The 17,675-nt window shown below is 35.5% G+C and overlaps 1 long non-coding RNA gene across 1 annotated transcript in view; it reads left to right on the top strand.

Annotated features, from left to right (window-relative positions):
- The first annotated feature begins 1,479 nt into the window (after positions 1-1,479).
- The window catches only part of LOC108361745 (uncharacterized), a 23,997-nt gene continuing 7,801 nt past the window's right edge, over positions 1,480-17,675 (top strand). Inside the window, exon 1 of the long non-coding RNA XR_001847356.1 lies at positions 1,480-1,594. This is a non-coding gene — a long non-coding RNA (uncharacterized LOC108361745). The remainder of the gene's footprint in view (positions 1,595-17,675) is intronic.

Below are 17,675 nucleotides of genomic sequence, written 5' to 3'. Positions count from 1 at the left end.
AGGTATGAATTTAATTTAAACCCTAAGCTAGTAATAACGGAGTCGTATTTGATAGTAATGCCCTGTATGGTTAAAGATGGTAAATTCTTTACAAGTTGTCTTAGAGGCATTTAGATTTAAGTTATTATCTTTCGCCCACGAATACATGCGTTCGGGGTCTTCGTTTACTCTAAACACCAAATCCTCAGATAGGCCAATCGGACGAGAAAAATATAATTGTGCATCGTCTGCATACAAATGTATCGAAACAGTCTTACAACAATAAGTTATATCGTTAATAAACATACTGAACAAAATTGGACCAAGTATAGATCCCTGAGGCACCCCCGAATGAAGACGCTTCATCTCAGAGCAGTTGCTTTTAATAACTACTTTCTGCCAACGATTACTGAGGTAATTTTCAAGCAATCTTAGAGCGCTAGCAGATAATCCAAAATAATTACTTAATTTGAATAAAAGGATGGAATGATCTACTGTGTCGAAAGCTTTTGAAAAATCTAAAAGTATCAGAACAGTTAAATCGCCTCTGTCATAGGCAGGGCGAATGTCTTCAACAACCTTGAGCAAAGCTGTTGCACAACTATGGCGGGCTCTGTAACCAGACTGGCATTCGGTTAGTAGCTTATTTTTATTAAGGTATTCAGTAATTTGAACAACAACTAAATTTTCCCAGATTTTAGGAAGAGCTGGCAATATGCTTATTGGACGAAAATCTGTTGGCAAAGTAGCCGATGGCTTTTTAGCAGTTANCTCCACCAGGCCTCTCCTATATCCGTTATTTTCCGCAATGGCATATATTACCTCCTTATACCATCCTTTCCAACAGCGTTTGATTTTCTTATGACATCATCCTCAGTTACTGCGTTAAACTGCAAAGCATTGTCAGGTGTATGTAGCAAAGTTTTGTCTATTTTGAAATTTCTATTATTTTTGCAGTTGCTCGACTGTACAAAGAAGTCGTTAATGGAATCAGGGTCCAAATCGTATCCCGAATCGATCTTACATCCGATACCCACAGATTTAAGATTTTTCCACAAACTTTTAGCTGATAAATTAATATCAAGTTTTGTCTGAAAAAACAGTCTTTTGGAATTCCTCATTGTAAGTGTGGCACGATTTCTGGCGCAGCGATAAAACTCCCAGATTTCATTTGTGGGGTGCCGTTTCCAATAGTTATACGACTTATTGCGTGCTTTGATAGCCGACAAAACTTCGTTTGTGAACCATGGCTGTCTTTTACTTTGCATTTTTACTGCTTTTAGAGGAATATATTTATCAAATAGATAGTTTATAAGAGACGTGAAGGAAATGAGTTTTTGGTTTACATCTTCTTCAAATCGTTATATCTAGGGTTCTGCTCACTGTAGAGACTTCATCTTAACGTCGTTTTAAAGCTAATATTTCTATATTTAAGAATTTTATTTTGTTTTATTAATTCTGTGCATGTAATTACGAATAAATATTGACTTGCTTATTTGCAGACTTTTCAAGATGAGACGAACAGAATTCGTCACAGAGCGCAGTCCTTGATTCGTGACATTCAAACCCCAGTGATTCGTCGCGCCCGAAGTTGCACACCGTTTCCTGTGACTGGGTAGGTGTAATACATGAACATATACATATGTATATACGGTGGAGAGAATATAAATAAGAAAATACATTTTAACAAGTGTTGACTATTTTTCTTCATTAAACAAATTATTTATTATTTTTTTACGAAAATATAGCTTACTTTCAAAATAAATTTATGAAATCTACGAATTTTAATAAATATTAATCAAAATTTTAAAATTTTAACCAGATTTTAAAGAATTTTTTGAGTATGCAGTTATGTAGTTAATTTTAATATAATAAAGTGTAAGTTTGAAGCAGCTAGGACTTACCGTTGATTTTTGCGAATTTTTTGTTCGCGCATTTTCTTCTACACAAAGTAAATTATTTTATTTTTTGTATTGAGAAAATGAGAAACTCCTTAAAAAAATGCCAAACATCAACGGCAAGTCCTAGCTACTTAAAATTTTTACTTAACTGAAATTGAATTGGCTACAAAACTACATACCCAGAATGTTTCTAAGAAATCTAATTAAAAAGCTCAAACTTTTCAAAGTTTGAAATTTTTACTCACATGATTTTTGTTATAGTCTAAGAGCCGGTGGGAGATCGACCTTCACCGATCTGATAACTCGATTAGACATTTTTTTTATCAAATATAATTTATAAACAAATATGCCTATGATAACTTGCCTATCGAAAAGTGTTCATAGCTGTTTTTAATTTAATTAATTTTAATCAATTTTTCTTCATCACCTTCACTCTTGTGATAACCGAATGAGTTTTATCTCAATTGATAGTTTTTAACACACAGAATATGCCTAGGTAGGCTTGCCTACTTATTTCTGTGCATGGCTACGTGGCAAGTAGATGTGAACAGGTAAGTCAATATTGGTAACTACATCGATCTGTTAACCTAACGCTACCTGACCGTTGAATGCATCCGAATGCGCATGTTCGTGTACATGTGAGTGACAGCATTTATTTACACTTGCGAGTAATTTTGAACTCTAATTTACTATAACTCTAACTTCGATTAAAATTTTTGTATTACTTCACTATATATACTTACAGCTATGAAATAATCAAAAATAAATAATTTAATCTATATATATATAACAAAGTCGTGTTAGTTACACCATTTATAACTCAAGAACGGCTGGACCGATTTTTATTATATATGTTTCTTGAATTTTCCTACCTTCCGGATAGCAGAATAACTATTAAAACAACCGCTAGGTGGCGCAGAGTCGAGTTATTAGTAAAACCCGTATTTATGGTCCGATTCGCCTCATATTTGAGATGTGTATTGACAATAGGAAAAGCAATACCATTGCAAAAAAAGAGCCTTCAGGTGGCGCTGGAGTCGAGTTATTACTAGAAATCGGGTTTATGTTCCGATTATTCTCAGATTCAAAATATGTATTGATAACAGGAAAAATAATATGTATATCTACTAAAAATCGTATTTATGCTCGAATTTATTTCATTATCGAAATATATGAATTCACATGCCGATGGTCCTCTGCAATAACGACGCAACTCAAAATTAAAAAAAATTAAATCCCTTATTACTTTTAAGAGGCTCATGTCTCTAATCCTTGGCTAACCCATTTCTAATCCTAACTAAAGTAAGTAGTGGAAGCGTTCATGGTAAAATTTTTGAACTTGGTACGAAAATATATGAAATCAGTCACATATTCATGGAGAGAAATTGGAGCTATTGGAAAAGGAGCGTGGCACCTCACACTGTATATCTCTGGAAATGTTCATGGTAGAGTACTGGAACTTGGTATGGAGGTACTATGTATATGAAATCAATCGCATACTCTTGAGAAAAATTTGAGCTATTGTAAAAGCGCGTGGGCCCTCCCATACAATACGAATTTTTCATACTGCATTTCTCTGGAAGTGTTCATGGTACAGCACTGGAACTGGGTGCGGAGATATATGAAATCAATCGCATACTCATGAGGAAAAATTCGGACTATTTGAAAACGGAGCGTGGCACCTCCCATATAAACCGAATTTTCACCGAACACCGAAGTGTATGGGGATACTATGTATATAAAATCAATCGCAGACTCTTGAGAAAAATTGGAGAAATTTTTGCACTTGGTACGGAAATATATGAAATCAATCACATACTCATGGAGAAAAACTGGAATTATTGGAAAAGGGGCGTGGCACCTCATATACAAACCGAATTTTTCATACTGTATATCTCTGGAAATGTTCATGGTAGAGTAGAAATCTATCGCATACTCACGAATAAAATTTCGGACTATTTGAAAATGGAGCGTGGCACCTCCCATATAAACCGAATTTTTCATAATAAGTATCTCTGGAAGTGTTTATGGTAGAGTACTGGAACTTTATACCAGCGTGGCACCTCCCATAAAAGTCGAATTTTTCTTATTGCATATCTCTAGAATTGTTCTTGGTAGAGTACTGGAACTTGGTATGGAGATATATGAAATTAATCGCATAGTCATTGAGAAAATATGGAGCTATTGGAAAAGGGGGCGTGGTACCTACCATACAAGCCGGATTTCATACTGCATATCTCTGCAAGTGTTCATGGTAAAGTACTGGAACTTCGTATGGAGATATATGAAATCAATCCCATACTCATGGAGAAAAGTAGGCTCTTTGAAAAGAGGGCATGGCAAAATGACTTTTCCTTATCTTTGAATGTGTATATAATTCTTCTGTAGGTATATTTGTGAGTGAAATCCTAAAAAAGTTGTGTGTGTGTGTTTGAGTGAGTCTCTGGATAGTTTAGTTTCACAATTTAACCCGCCAGTTGGCGCTGGAGTTGAGTTATTACTAAAAATCTTTTTTTTATGATCCGATTTGACGAATATTCAAAACATGTATTGGAAACGGTAAAGGAAGTCTAATTGCAAAAAAAGAGATGTGAGGTGATGCTGAGCTCGAGTTATTACTAAAAATCGACAAGTGAGAATGTCAGACTAAATCGACCTGTTGCACCATTGAATATATCGAACTCTCGTGTATTTAGGGATGCAAACGAAGCATCGTTATTTTTGAAACATCGATAATATCGGTTCGAAATTCGGTGTTTGCCATCGATGTTTACAATTTCCTAAAATCGATAAATAGACGATATATCGATGCCAGTTTCAGCGATGTTTTAACCTCGAATTATGCTCCTAAAATTTTTTGACTGGCCATGAATTTTAATATTTATTCTTTTAAAAGGAACATTCAGAAATTCTGAGTTTACTATTATCTTTCGATATTAAAAATGCATACTTAGTAATTAAAAAAGGACCGGGATCCCGTTGAAATTTCAACGAAATTGGGCCTTGGAACTTTAGGCCCAGCGAACTTACGACGGCATGCATTTCTATTCTATTTATTGGGAAGGAATGGTAAATAAATAAAAACAATAATTGAATTACAGAGAGTTGGAATTGAAAAGTATTAATTTTCCTAACAAATTTCGAAACATCGGAAACCATCGATATATCGATGTTTTTCTGGAGATGTATTTTAGTATCGATGTTCATTTTTCCGATGCATCGAAACATCGATGTTACTCCCCAAAAATTGCATCCCTACGTGTATTACGATTGGCCTAATGGATGTGATTTGCCAATATTATTATGCGTTAAAGCTTCATTCGGACATACCAGGGTTGATTTGTGCAGTCGTAAATCTCAAACCACTACCTGTCGAAATACCTTAAAGGTCCGTTTAATAAAAGCAATTTAATGAAGATTTATTTTTTTAATTGAATTTAATATAGAACCTGAAAGAAAAAAAATAAATTTTCACTTAAATTGCTTTCGCATTTCATCTCAGTATATGTATGTATATTGTATTTCTGTTGAACAAGGATACGCATCCATTTTGAAATTGCCACCAACTATAAGATAAAGTTTCTAGGGCAAATTCACTACACTGAGGGAAAAAAATGTTAGAATTAAAAAAAAACGTGCTAAATTTAAAAAAATACGCATATGAAAGAGCACCAACCCAACTCGTTTTAAATTTTAGTATGTGCGTTATAAAATATGTCGTTGTGAAGTGCACAGATGCTTTTTCGTTATACGAAATTATACTTAAGAAAAAAAAAACAATTTTTATTTTATGATATGTCTGATGGTAATTGAACCCGAGCCCCCTTGGCAGCAACCAATTGTATCAAACGTCTTTGCGCACTCAGCTACAGCCATACATGTAAATGTGTTTTCAAATGTTGAGTTTGAATCTACATCACAGCGCGCGATTAGTGCATTATGTCATACCATGTATGTTTGTACGTGTGTATGTGTTGTCACCGCTGTGCATGCTTTGAATACATATACTTTCTTAATAACATATGAAAAAGCATCCGAAGCGTGCAAAACGCCAGCCGTGCAGTGAAAAATGCTTAATTTTAATACGAGCGTATTTGAATTGAATATTTCCATTATACGTAGTGTATGTACAATGGAAAAATCCATTTTGTTAACACTTTTCACGTGATTTAAATACGAGCATTTTTAAACGGTAATCAAATAACATTTTTTTATTATTACAACGCGTTTTTTTTCTCAGTGTATAGATCCGGATCATTGTTGCCGCCGGGGACCTTCTCATGGACATAACACTTTCGTTCGGTTATTTAAGGCGGCAAACGACCACCAAACCATAATTTTAGCAGATGAATTTGCCAATGGAAATCGTGGACTGTTGGAGAAAATGTTGGACCAAAAAGATTAAATTAAAAATCTAATTATGGGCGGGACGGGGTTCGCCGCGTCGGCTAGTTTTAAATAAAGAATATAGATTTTTTGAAATTTTATAATTTAGCTTTAAAATTACAAAAAAAATTTGTTGAATTAATTTTTTTTATTTATTAATATATTAAATTATTTATTTTTGATTATTTCTTGGCTGTAAGTATATATAAAGTGAAATAATACAAAAATTGTAATCGAAATTAGAGTTCAAGTGTAAATAAATGCTGTCACTCACATGTACACGAGCATGCGCACTCGGATGCATTCAACGGTCAGGTAGCGTGCAGCTGCTATGTTGTATCTTGTTCTATCATACGTACCTCGGACGCTCTACTTTCTCTCTCGCACCTATCAAATTCAAGAACTTTATAGCTTGGCAATAATATTTTATGTACGATTTTTTGCAGGCAAGCCTACATGATTGGTTTTGTAATTAAAATATCTTACCTATGATATCAATTTCGATTGGTTAACAGATCGATGTAGTTACCAATATTGACTTACCTGTTCACATCTACTTGCCACGTAGCCATGCACAGAAATAAGTAGGCAAGCCTACCTAGGCATATTCTGTGTGTTAAAAACTATCAATTGAGATAAAGCTCATTCGGTTATCACAAGAGTGAAGGTGATGAAAGAAAATTGATTAAAATTAATTAAATTAAAAATAGCTATGACCACTTTTCGATAGGCAAGCTATCATAGGCATATTTGTTTATAAACTATATTTGATCAAAAATATGTCTCATCGAGTTATCAGATCGGTGAAGGTCGATCTCCCACGGTCTCCTCTACTATTAGATAACGAGCTAACTTTAATAAAAAATAAAAAACATTAAATAACACTGTAAGGAGCTAAAATGACAAAAAAAACGTCGAAACACGTAAACTTAATTTTGGGTCGTAGATTACGGCACTGTATGTCGTTTTTCGGTAATTTTCGCAAAGTATTTTCATTTTAAGTTTGCATTGTGAGTGAAAAAATACAAATGTTAACAGGGAAAAAATTTAAAAATAAAAGTTTTTTTTTGTAAATTCTTTTGTTTGCTAAAGCTTATTATTTTGCAAACACATCAAGCTATCGACGAAGAAAATTTAACGACTTTTTTGTGTGCAATTGTTATTGTCAGCTGTGAAGTTTCGCTCAAACAAGGTAACGAAATACAACCGATTCAAATCACTCGGAAACATTTTGCGAGCGGTAATGCAAAAAAAAAACAATTGAATGCAGAGAAATAGGGAAACAAACGAAACATAAAGTTAGTGCTCACAAACAAAACGAAACCATTCGTTTAGTGATCCCCAAGTATACATACCTACTTATGTTTGTATATATATACTGTGCATATCACAGGACGTGGCATTTTACAAAGCCGTAAATACACACACACACACAATGCACAGAAATTGAACCATTCTGCTAACTACGGTCGGTGTTATGCAGAAATTTTGTTTGGCAAACTGCGTGCAATTGTTGCTGCAGCAAACTCGGAGAGAGCGAGTTTGGTGACTCTCACAGCAAACTAATTTGGTTTGGTCAAACTGCAGCAAATTCGGTGTTGTCATATACAAAAATTTTAAAGGCCCGTCCACATACAACTTTGGCGTTGCGTCGGCGCTGGCGTCGCTTTGACAGCAGCGCGAGTAACGCCCGTGCTTGCTACAATGAACGCGTAGAAGAGAATACTTTGGTCACTAAATAAACATACTAGCGGCAGATAAATCAAAATTTTACATCAATAATTGCATTAAAAACTATATTTCTTGCCCGTATTTGATTAAATATGAAAATTAAATCACATAATTTTGATTATTTGGAACAGCTGACGAACGACGCGCGCGAAAAGTTGAGAGTTGGCCATCTTTCTGCGTTGTGTTGGCGTTGCCCAACTTTGGTTATGTGGAGACTCATATAAATACATGTATTCATAATCAGCTGTCGAAGCGAGGCCAACGCCAACGCAACTCCAAAGTTGTATGTAAGCGGGCCTTAAATTTTGCGCGTTATGTACATCTGAAATTCTCATTTCGTGTTGGCAATAGCCATGAAAACCATAATGAACGTGCAACCCTGTGCCAAACTCGACATAACCACCTCCGAGCAAACTAAGCAGCCGCCATTTAATTTGGCAAACAAAAGTTCGTCTGCATAACACCGACCTACGTAGGCAACATTCATGTGCTCAGCACTATTTAAAGGAATGATTTCTTTTAATTGTGTATCGTGTTTTGCTTCGGTTTTGCTCAGGATGAGTACCTTTACCACAATCAAAACCATGCAAGTGAGTAAAAGAAAAACGATTCGTTTGGTTTGTGCTCAGCTGCCGTTGAAAGGTATAGGGCAGTGGTCGGCAGGACATAGCTCACTGAGCGTTCTCTGAGCACATGTGCGTTTCACACGTATATGAAGAGCGGAAGCTGAGCAGTGCATTTAACGCACACAGTCTCACTCATTGAATCGTTTGAATGTGTTAAAATGCCGACCACTGGTATGAAGCAATGATCGGCACGCCATAGCTCACTCAGCGCTCCCTGAGCACGTGTGTGTTTCACTTGTATACGATGGGCGGCAGTTGAGCAGTGCATTTAACGCACACAGTCTCACTTATTGAATCGTTTGAATGTGTTAGAATGCCGACCACTCCCTGCAAAAAATGGGACTAATCCGGGATGACTCCGGGAGCAATCGCAAAGGAGCATGCGACTAATACCACTTTTGATCTCTTTATATGGAATGAACTGATCGCTTTTGTTCTAGCATGTCCTATGAAGTGACTAAGGGTCTGATTATGCATACTTCGCATAACTTCGCACAACCATTTGTACCAGCGCACTAAAAGTGTAACTTAAGAAAATGTGAAGCAAAATCTAAACTCAACAGATCGCAAAGTTTTTAAAAGTTCTGCTAATTTCTGGGTAATGGAATACATACAAAATACATATGCGAAGTATGCATAATCAGACCATAATTGTTCACCTTCATATCCAAACGGGTATAAAAAGCGACTAGTCACTTTTAAAAAATAAAACTAAAAATAAAAATTTGAGCCAGCTGAGATTCGAACCGGGGTGCTCAGTTTTGTTAGGCGAATACTCTCCCCGTGTGCCAACGCCGCACATGAAATTTCATTGCCTAATTGCGTACATATCATTAAATCGTTAATAGTGGGATGAGTTGGGGACTAATTGACCTCCATTAGTACCCGTATGAGACTAGTTGGGACTAATTAATGCCCAATTGTACCCGATTGAGAGTAATCTCGGAATACTCGCTTTAGAGATTAGTCGCGCATTTTTCAGCAGTGCTGGTATAGAGTATTGTGAGTGCTCGGGAACATTATGAGAAAAGGAACACAAACTTTTCGTACGGTTTGTTTTCGTACTCTGCGAGCATCTCGGTGCCCTTCTCCTTTCCTCGTCACACTCTTTCCTACAAACGGCGAGTTGCGGCACCAAAAATCGCCGTGTGTAAATGAGCACTAAAAAATAAATTGTTACGCATTTTTATTTGACCATTACCACTGTGAGTTTATGTTTTTCGGCGTTTTTGAGTAGTTTCAAAACTTGAAATTTTTCTTACTACACTGTAAGGGAAATAGCCAAAGAATGCTAAAATGTCTCTCCCCTATTTATATTTGCGCCACTGTATGAGCCGTTGAAAATTGCATAAGTAATTTCATACCGTTTGACTTCATTGATCATTTACCTTTAACCGGATGTGGCTGCTAATCGTTCAACTTAATCAGTAAAGGTAAAAAGTTTGGCATTACTCTATGACAGTAGAACGATTTACAGATACATTCATTTAGAAGTCTACAACCATTTAAGCTAGCCACTAAAAATCGAATGGTTTAAGTGAGCACGTCGCGGGACATGGATAAAAAGCGATTTTTAGAAGGGTTTTTTGTAATTTTGAAGGAAGTTGTCATTTTGGCAAAACAAAAATAAAAAAATCTGTATAGTATAGTTGGTGGCAAGTTCTTCAGATCGGAGACATAATGGTTTTCAAACACTATCTTCGAAGTAATTGAGTCAAAAATAGTTGTGTTCTCAACTTGTATTTTTGATCAAAATTCCAACATATCTTTTTCACATCCATTCCCGAAAAGAATTTGCAACGTACTCTAACCTAAATTGTCATACTACACACACAATAAAAAAATATATAAAAACTTTCCATGCCAAATTTTTGGAAAAATAATTTTTACATAATTCTTTCAGTTTTCTTGTCGTAAAAGGTTTTCTTTGGCAGAAACAAACACAAAACAATAGACAGCTCACATGGGACAATCCGTTCTAGAAATAGGCTTGGCCCTACGTAAGCAACTTTATTGCTTTTTATATAAGCAAGCAGAGGCCTCTCGCACCCTTCCCTTTCGTTTCGACAAACGAACTACGTACTACGTACGAAAGGATGTAGTAAAATTTTATTTTGACAAACAAAAAAAAAAACATGCGATCATGAGATCATTACAACGTACACTAGCAAAACAAAACAATTTATCACAACTAAAGCACAGAGAATTTTTCACAATGCATGTACCTTTTTTGTTCCTTATAAAAATACAGTTTATACTAAATACATCAGAAAACATAAAAATATAATTTCTAAACTTTGTGCATAACTCGGGAAAATGCAATAAATTTGCTTACAAATTCGCAACTTTCTATTCAGACTTTTTTATAAAAATTTTGAAAATGAAGTTTTGCAGCCCATAAAAATTTAGTTGATTTTTGGTATTGTTTTTACTGAGAGTTTCTTCTATACAAACTATGTTCGACATTTTTTTGTATGTGGAAGACACTGTCAGCAAAAAAAAAAATAATTGCAAAAAAGCAACGAAATCTTCTGGTAATTTCAGACTTGCACTTTACTAATTGGCTCAAAAGCTACATTTTCAAAATTTGTGATCAGATGACAGAATCTCTGAGTCAATAATTTTATACGGCACGGTACTTATAAGTAATCAAAGAAAAAAAATTAAATACAAGGTAACATTAAAATATCAGTCATTTGATTCGATGCTGTGAACTTGTTTCAAAACTTCTGGCTTTTGCTTAATATAATTGTAAAATTCTGTGCATGTCATTTTAACGTATTTAGGTACATACTTATATTAACCATCAACTATTGCTTGTGCAAAACGTGCTAAATTAAAAAAAAAAATCGCATATGAAAGAGCACCAACCCAACTCGTTATAAATTTAAGTATACAAATTTTAGTATTTAGTATAGAAATATTCAATTCAAATACGCCAATATTAAAATGAAGCGCTTTGCACTTAACGGATGCTTTTTCATAATTAAGTTTAAAAAAAATATATATTTAAATTCCATGCTGCCTGTAATGGGATTTGAACCCTGACGCTCTGGAAATTAGCAATTTGTGGCAAGCATCTTCGTGCGCTCCAGACATGTGCTACAGCCAGCCATGTAAATGTGCATTCAAATGTTCAGTTTGATGCAACAGCACGTGTGCGTGGTATGAAAGTATTGTTTTAAAACGATAATCAAATAAGAAATATTCATGTTTACCATGCATTATTTCCCCCAGTAAATTCATAAAATTTTTCTTAATATTACAACGCTTTTTTCTCTCAGTGTAGTAATTTTTATTCAAAATTTGTGCAATCAAATAGAAAACCGGGACACCTAAACGAAACCCGGGACATTTTACGGTTGGACCGGGACACCGGGACAAATAGTCTAAAACTGGGATATGTCCGGGAAAACCGGGACGTCTGAGGAGGTTGAGTCAAGCTTGCTGTAGACAAGTTCAGAGTACGTTATGTGGGGCAAGATGAGTTGTCTAGCTAGCTTGCGCCTAGTTTCCAATGGCGTAAATGAGGCAGAGATTCTCAACCTACGCAGAACGGAATACACACTACTGACGACACTATTAATGTGGTCGGAACAGGACAACTTAGAGTTAATGACAAAGCCTAAACTTTTTATCTTGTTTGTAAACATTAAAGCACTGTTATCAATAAACAATTCAGGGATATTTTCAGCATGCTTCACACTATTACATATCGGCAACACAAAAGACTTAGAAGCATTTAGGCATAAATAGTTATCACTTGCCCATTGCGATATAGCAGACAAATCACTATGTATTTAGTTTAAAACACAAATCCTANACAATTCAGGGATATTTTCAGCATGCTTCACACTATTACATATCGGCAACACAAAAGACTTAGAAGCATTTAGGCATAAATAGTTATCACTTGCCCATTGCGATATAGCAGACAAATCACTATGTATTTAGTTTAAAACACAAATCCTAAACAAGACCTACACGACTGGACAAATACACTTGAATATCATCCGCATACGCATGTACATTAATATACTTACACACTGAGAACACATCATTGACGAACATACTGAACAAAAGCGGGCCTAGGACAGATCCCTGTGGGACACCAGCTGACACAGCTTTAAAACTAGAGGAATCATTCTTCGTCTTCACTTTTTGTACCCTACCCGCTAAGTAACTCATCATAAGTTTTAAAGAATTATCAGAAAAACCAAAATATTGTTGAAGTTTCTTACATAAAATATCGTGGTTAACTGTGTCAAATGCCTTAGAGAAATCTAAAAGGCACAGGAGAGTTAAATCACTGTTGTCGNAGGGAGTGACGGGTCCAATTTAGCGCTACAGTATGCGATCTTTGCTTGCTTAATAAATGATGTAGCTTTATTTCTAGCTGTTTTATATTGAGACCAGGCGAAATCAGTCTTTGTCCTTCTCCATTTGACGTATAGCTTATTGCGAAATTTTATAGCAGAGTCTACTTTTTTATTAAACCAAGGGCAAGATGGATTGACTGCCCGAGCCACACGGAGAGGAACATGACTATCAAACATTTTAGTCAGAATTTCATTAAGAAAAAGAAGCTTATCATCGACAGAATTACAGAACCAACAGTCANACTGACGACACTATTAATGTGGTCGGAACAGGACAACTTAGAGTTAATGACAAAGCCTAAACTTTTTATCTTGTTTGTAAACATTAAAGCACTGTTATCAATAAACAATTCAGGGATATTTTCAGCATGCTTCACACTATTACATATCGGCAACACAAAAGACTTAGAAGCATTTAGGCATAAATAGTTATCACTTGCCCATTGCGATATAGCAGACAAATCACTATGTATTTAGTTTAAAACACAAATCCTTAACAAGACCTACACGACTGGACAAATACACTTGAATATCATCCGCATACGCATGTACATTAATATACTTACACACTGAGAACACATCATTGACGAACATACTGAACAAAAGCGGGCCTAGGACAGATCCCTGTGGGACACCAGCTGACACAGCTTTAAAACTAGAGGAATCATTCTTCGTCTTCACTTTTTGTACCCTACCCGCTAAGTAACTCATCATAAGTTTTAAAGAATTATCAGAAAAACCAAAATATTGTTGAAGTTTCTTACATAAAATATCGTGGTTAACTGTGTCAAATGCCTTAGAGAAATCTAAAAGGCACAGGAGAGTTAAATCACTGTTGTCGAAATGTATTCTTATGTCATCCAGTATTTTCATCATGGCAGTGGAGCAGCTATGCTTTGGTCTAAACCCGGACTGTAGTGGAGATAATAGATAATAATCTATTTGATAAACGCCGAGATTTGCACTGCCATCAAGGACTCACATATTTTTGCTAGTGCTGGTAATATACTGATCGGCCCATAATTATTAGGATTCTTGGCTACTGGGAGTATGACGGCTCTTTTCCACTCCGCAGGAAAACATGATGTCGTAAAGCAATGGTTAATAATGTGGGTAATGGTGTCCAAAATCAACGGAAGCACAAGTTTGACAAATTTCAGGGAGATTCCATCGTCACCAACAGCATCTGATTTAATACCCCATATAGCTTTCATAACTTCACGTTCACTTACTCCCACGAATTGAAATTCCTCTTCCAAAGCTGTATGAGCCCAGAGAGTATTCGAAGTGTGAGGAGCACTTTTATTACTACTCGTAGCCGTAAATAGCTCATTCAATACATTCGGGTCTAAATCACACTCAGGCTTCGAACTACCGTGAACTTTCAAGTTTTTTAAGTTCCTCCACAAAACTTTGGAAGGGAGTGACGGGTCCAATTTAGCGCTACAGTATGCGATCTTTGCTTGCTTAATAAATGATGTAGCTTTATTTCTAGCTGTTTTATATTGAGACCAGGCGAAATCAGTCTTTGTCCTTCTCCATTTGACGTATAGCTTATTGCGAAATTTTATAGCAGAGTCTACTTTTTTATTAAACCAAGGGCAAGATGGATTGACTGCCCGAGCCACACGGAGAGGAACATGACTATCAAACATTTTAGTCAGAATTTCATTAAGAAAAAGAAGCTTATCATCGACAGAATTACAGAACCAACAGTCATCCAACTCACACTTGACATACTTTGATATAACTCATTCACATTTATGGCTTTAAAATCACGATACAGGAATGTACTTCTAACAGACGGACGATTAAACATAACATCCACTGTACAAAATATTAAATCATGGTCAGAAATAAAGAATATTTGGTCGAATTTGAGAATATGTTTCAGACTTGAAGAGATAAAGTAATCTAAGAGGCTAGGGTTTGAATTATTGGCGAATCTCGTCGGTGCAGTTTTGTTGCGAATTTGCACCACCTGTTAATCTTCTTAAATACTGCTTTTTAACTTTTACTTACCATATGTGTGGCGTAGAAGAAATTTGAAATTTGTTTGTTGAATTCTAAACACTTAAGGCCAAATTCACAGTGCGTAGTTAACTCAGAAACGGCAGCTAACTACAGATTTTTAATAAAGCACTGTGAATTAGGCCCTTTGGGCAGTTATTATAATCATAAACATTTCGTGTGTGTATTTTAAACCTCTCATGTTCAAAAATCTAGTCTAGAACATCTTATGCGTATACTTACACAGATTTTGTTTGAAAATAAACACTTTTCAGGAGCAGTTTTACATGCAGTTTTTAGAGTGTATAAAACAATTGCGGAACGAACACTGAAGCAGTACTGACGGTAAAAAACGGCATTATGCCGGACGGTTTGAACAACTTTATTTGGAACTGGGGCAACGATATTATATTTTTCACTGACACTGATAGGTACGGCACTGATATGTATAGATAGACTTTTATTGTAAAAATCACCTACATATATAATTGCTTTGAGGTGGATAAATAAACGCAGGTCTAATTCCGATTGCAGGCATCGTTTCTATTTGCGCCGCTGCTACTATTCTCCGATTACGGGCCGTTTGTCTTGACAAATTTCTTTTAGCTTTAAGCATTTTAAAACACTTCGCACTATTCTGTTATTTCAGAGATTATTTTTTTTTTTATTTACTATGTACATATGTATGTATGCATTTATTAAGTCTAAAAGCCTGATTATGGCAACTTAATTCAACTTAACGGAACGTAGAACTTAGATAATCAAAATGAAACAGATTTCGACGTGGCATTAAGTTAGGTTAAGTTTCGGCTGTTCAATTATAAGCCACCCATTTAACAGAATTTTTAAGAGAGAGCCGTAAGTTACGTTAAGTTGCCACAATCAGACCATAACTCAATTGATTGAATGTTGATCTGCTTGGATGAAGCGAAACACAAATTTTTTTGCTGTTATTTATTCTGTATGCTACTACAGCGATGTAAAATAAGGTTTCTGCTGCGCAGCGCCAACTGCTTTTTTAATGAACTTCATATTTAAGCCCTGTGTGCAGCTCTCAAGAAAACGGTCAAGAAAAATTGCCATTATTTCGCGTGTGTGTCCAAGGAATTTTGACATTTTTGATACCTCACAGCCTCACTCTTTCCTCAAGAAATAATGGAACGGGCATATATTTCTGTTGCAAACCTGAGTTGCCTTGTGCTCTTTTTCACAAAAAACTTTAGAAAACCGTAGTAGAAAGCGTAGTAAATTTCTTAAGAACTGCGTACTGCCTTAAGGAAATTTGACTTAAGAAAATTTCTTGTACGTCATTTTATATGGAGTTTTTGCTTTTCTTGAGAGCTGCATACAGGCCTTTATGATATAAAGGAAAAGCTGAAGATCAATGTATGTATCAGGGTTGTTGCGAATATTCGCATTCGCATTCGCAACCGCGGAGCTTCCGCATTCGCAATAATCAATGCGGAGCTTTTGCGAATGCGAATATTTTGCAAGTGAACCGATAAAACGTATATATGGCAAAAAAAATTACATATTGTAGCCAATATTTTTGACTGTGGTCGTAGGAGTATTTGTGTAACAAAACTGGTCAATATTTATCAACTTTGATAAAAATGTCTTTNTAACTACAGATTTTTAATAAAGCACTGTGAATTAGGCCCTTTGGGCAGTTATTATAATCATAAACATTTCGTGTGTGTATTTTAAACCTCTCATGTTCAAAAATCTAGTCTAGAACATCTTATGCGTATACTTACACAGATTTTGTTTGAAAATAAACACTTTTCAGGAGCAGTTTTACATGCAGTTTTTAGAGTGTATAAAACAATTGCGGAACGAACACTGAAGCAGTACTGACGGTAAAAAACGGCATTATGCCGGACGGTTTGAACAACTTTATTTGGAACTGGGGCAACGATATTATATTTTTCACTGACACTGATAGGTACGGCACTGATATGTATAGATAGACTTTTATTGTAAAAATCACCTACATATATAATTGCTTTGAGGTCGATAAATAAACGCAGATCTAATTCCGATTGCAGGCATCGTTTCTATTTGCGCCGCTGCTACTATTCTCCGATTACGGGCCGTTTGTCTTGACAAATTTCTTTTAGCTTTAAGCATTTTAAAACACTTCGCACTATTCTGTTATTTCAAAGATTATTTTTTTTTTTTATTTACTATGTACATATGTATGTATGCATTTATTAAGTCTAAAAGCCTGATTATGGCAACTTAATTCAACTTAACGGAACGTAGAACTTAGATAATCAAAATGAAACAGATTTCGACGTGGCATTAAGTTAGGTTAAGTTTCGGCTGTTCAATTATAAGCCACTCATTTAACAGAATTTTTAAGAGAGAGCCGTAAGTTACGTTAAGTTGCCACAATCAGACCATAACTCAATTGATTGAATGTTGATCTGCTTGGATGAAGCGAAACACAAATTTTTTTGCTGTTATTTATTCTGTATGCTACTACAGCGATGTAAAATAAGGTTTCTGCTGCGCAGCGCCAACTGCTTTTTTAATGAACTTCATATTTAAGCCCTGTGTGCAGCTCTCAAGAAAACGGTCAAGAAAAATTGCCATTATTTCGCGTGTGTGTCCAAGGAATTTTGACATTTTTGATACCTCACAGCCTCACTCTTTCCTCA

Source organism: Rhagoletis zephyria, unplaced genomic scaffold (genome assembly GCF_001687245.7).
Source record: "Rhagoletis zephyria isolate East Lansing unplaced genomic scaffold, Rhagoletis_zephyria_1.1 Rzeph_scaffold_00833, whole genome shotgun sequence".
Taxonomy (NCBI): domain Eukaryota; kingdom Metazoa; phylum Arthropoda; class Insecta; order Diptera; family Tephritidae; genus Rhagoletis; species Rhagoletis zephyria.
This window is presented reverse-complemented; position numbering and strand designations above follow the sequence as displayed.